This window comes from Diaphorina citri, unplaced genomic scaffold (genome assembly GCF_000475195.1).
Source record: "Diaphorina citri unplaced genomic scaffold, Diaci psyllid genome assembly version 1.1 scaffold11, whole genome shotgun sequence".
Classification (NCBI taxonomy): domain Eukaryota; kingdom Metazoa; phylum Arthropoda; class Insecta; order Hemiptera; family Psyllidae; genus Diaphorina; species Diaphorina citri.
The window spans coordinates 564809-568258 of record NW_007377450.1 but is presented as its reverse complement, the minus strand read 5'-3'; the positions used below and the strand labels follow the sequence as shown (position 1 = coordinate 568258).

The 3450-nt window shown below is 33.3% G+C and overlaps 1 protein-coding gene across 1 annotated transcript in view; it reads left to right on the top strand.

Annotated features, from left to right (window-relative positions):
* Positions 1-1136: 1136 nt before the first annotated feature.
* LOC103506220 overlaps positions 1137-3450 on the top strand; it is a 22355-nt gene continuing 20041 nt past the window's right edge. The window contains exon 1 of the mRNA XM_008470612.3: positions 1137-1184. The gene's annotated coding sequence lies outside the window, so the exon portion shown is untranslated. The remainder of the gene's footprint in view (positions 1185-3450) is intronic.

Below are 3450 nucleotides of genomic sequence, written 5' to 3'. Positions count from 1 at the left end.
ATGTGTAATTACTTCTTTTTAATAAAATATCTATAGAGTTTGTAAAAATAAATTTATACAGAGGCACATAATTGCTTTGAATAAATAAATACCCAGATATAATTTCCATTTTTACTTTCTATTTTCTATGAGCCTGATCTTTATCCTGATCAAGCAGCCAAGTTAAGTCAGAGGAAAAATGCACCAACGGGAATCTATAGAGTTTGTAAAAATAAATTTATACAGAGGCACATAATTGCTTTGAATAAATAAATACCCAGATATAATTTCCATTTTTACTTTTTATTTTCTATGAGCCTGATCTTTATCCTGATCAAGCAGCCAAGTTAAGTCAGAGGAAAAAATGCACCAACGGCAACAACTCATACAGGCTTGCAAATAGAATGGGTTAAAAACACATTCGTCAGTTTGATTTACAACATTTTAACCGAGTTAGTTCAGAGAGCAGTAACGATTATTCAAACACATCAGGCTGAATTAAAACACATTCGTCAGTTTGATTTACAACATTTTAACCGAGTTAGTTCAGAGAGCAGTAACGATTATTCAAACACATCAGGCTGAATTTTTTTGCTCATAATCATGCCAAGTATAGTTATGAACCGATCAATCTGTTCTCTGTGAGTAAAACTTGTCTCTTGTGATGGAAATGGCTACTGCATCAAAATAATTGTGTTAGTGGAGATGTCACCTTCACCAATAGATTCAACTATAGTGGAGATTTCTATTGCACCAAAATACTGATGTGTTAGGGAAATGTTTAGTGTTAGTTTATGAATGTATTCAAAATTTCAAAAGACCCAGATTATGTGGTGTGTCAATTTTTCATCAATCCACAAATTACATGAGGTTGGTCAAGTAAAATGAAAATAAAATCTGTGTTATATTTATTCTAAGAGAGAAGAGTTTGTCTCTGAGTCCTCCTAGACTGGAAAAGTGTTTTGAGAAAGCAATGAGCTGAAAAATTCTTGCGACTGCTCATTGCCAAGTGAAGTATAACGATTCTTTGGTGACATATGATCGCATGACTACTATTTGTTTTAGGTACCTACCAATAATTCGAATGTCTGATATAGTGTTTTGTCTGTCTCGTTATAATATAATTATATTATAATCTAAATCACACGAGTGTTCAAGTGCAGTTCGATCTTGGATCTTTTGGATTTCCAGAATGTTTTCAAAAGGTAAGAAAATTCAAGTAACTAATTTGATTAGAACTTTGGTAGATATCTAATAAATATAGGTTCATAGTTATGTAGGTATTGAAATTATGGAATGATAGATCCAGTATCATCAAAAGAGCGCCTTTTTTAAGAAATTAATAATTAAAATTCAATTATTTAGATGTTTACAAGAAGCAGCAGCAATTCATTTATTATTTTGAGATATCGTTTGGCTTTCTCGGGATTGCTAAAGATGATTGGTGGAGATACTAATCGAAGATAATGTTGTTCCTAAAGGTACGAGATGTTTTTACATGTAAAGCGTGTAATAAAAGATGAATAACAAATTTGTGGGTGTATTCCCGGAGACTTTCTTCTTGTGTGGTCAAAGGAGAAGATAATTCACGGTGTACTTCAGTACTTGTGTGTTTAATATACTGTGGCGACTCACAGGTTGCCTCGGTGAAATGTGAAATTATTCAAAGATGAGTTGCAAGCTTTGATCACTAAAGATTTAATACACGGTTGCAGATCTCGGGTGGTATACTCGTGTTTGTAGGTGGTTTCTCTTCATTTCGATGTGGTCCATGAGAATTTATAATGTTTATTTTGAGAATTTATTTTTGTGTGTAAATCGCTGGAACTATCTGGGCTTGTTTCTTTTCTTTTACATTGTGTGTATTGTAAAGTCCTGATGGTTTATTTGATTTTCGATCTTTGTAAGTCAAAATACCTTCCTGCCGCCCTATTATAGCGAACCTTCTCTCCTTTAAGTCCAAATATTGCATGTCCTTGTGCATATGGAAGGGTTATCTTGGCACGTGCGGTGGACATTTATTGCTTTACATATTGTTGTTTCACTTATCACATCCTTATAATGGAAGACTAAACCTTGCGGCGCGCTGGTGTGTTCTCGACTACTACGTGTTCTTATTTCTTCTGAAAAAATGTGTGGGCGATGATTGTTCAAGAGAAAAAATGTATCTTCTGAAATAATTACTACAGTCTACTACAGTAATAAAGCAGTACAATATTAATCTGTTGAGCTAAACTGAAGGGTAAGCCGACACCATGCCGCTACAGAACAGTAGGTACAGTGCCATTTCCACCTCATTTCGCAAACTCCCAAATCCAGTCAATAATGGAATTTACTGTAGTATCTGAAAATCAATACACTTTTATATGTACCCATTTATCTAGTGAACTGTCTAAAGTCTAAACCTTCACATAAGCGCACAAGCAGTATTCTGAGTGTGACGGAAAAGCAAAGTTCAAAAATCAACGCAAAAGGTGGTACTAATGATAACGCAGAAATAAATACATAGGGTAAGTGTACCATTTATTCGCCCACCTAAAAAACGTACCATTTATTGGCCCACCTGTGGGTCTACGCTACATAAGTCTGAACTGGACGAACTTTTTCAAGATCCAATTTTATCAAAAGAAAGGGCTTAAAGAATGCTATCGAACCAGTGGTATTCCAAAATTGTAGTCATAAAAACAAAAATTAGAAAAATCAAAGTTCCTTCCTAAAAAAAAATTTAGTCGATTTTTGCTAAAATCTAACCGTTTTTCTTAAGGATTCATATTTACGCCTTAAGGTTTCTACACGTTATTTTTCATTATTATTCAATCTTAAGATATCTGGGATAAAGTAGACAATATTCCACGTCTTTTGGTTAAAGTATCAATTTTTTATCTTTAATACAGACCATTTAAAAGGCATGGGCGAATAAATGGATCAAAAGTGTAGCCATGTTCCTAATGTTCGCCCCATGGGCGAACAAGTGGAACTCCCTATAAAATCATGTTTCCTATTATTGGCCCATGGCCTTTTTCTCGTTTCTATTCCAATAAAAAGCGATTAAAAGCTTTAGGGGTGAACATTATAAAAAAATACCTTTACTTTGAGGTTTTTGTACAATTTAATGATGTAAATACCTAACACATAATTAGTTATTTACCTATGACTTGTGATAAAAAAAAAAAAGCCGTATCAACTGCTTTAGATAATATTTTCGGCAGCTTTATATTTAATATAAATGATTATCAATATAAATAATAATAATAATAATAATAATAATAATAATAAAAGAGTGGAGGTATCAATTACAGCATCCAATCCTCACTGCTGTAATTGAAGACTGAAAAATTAGATAATTGGTGGATGTGTCCATTTCACTATCCATTTCTCACTTCTGGAACTAGTGCAACTGAAGAATGAAAACTATAGAAAATTAGTGGATGTCCCAATTTCACCATCCATTTCTCACTGCTGTAACTGGAA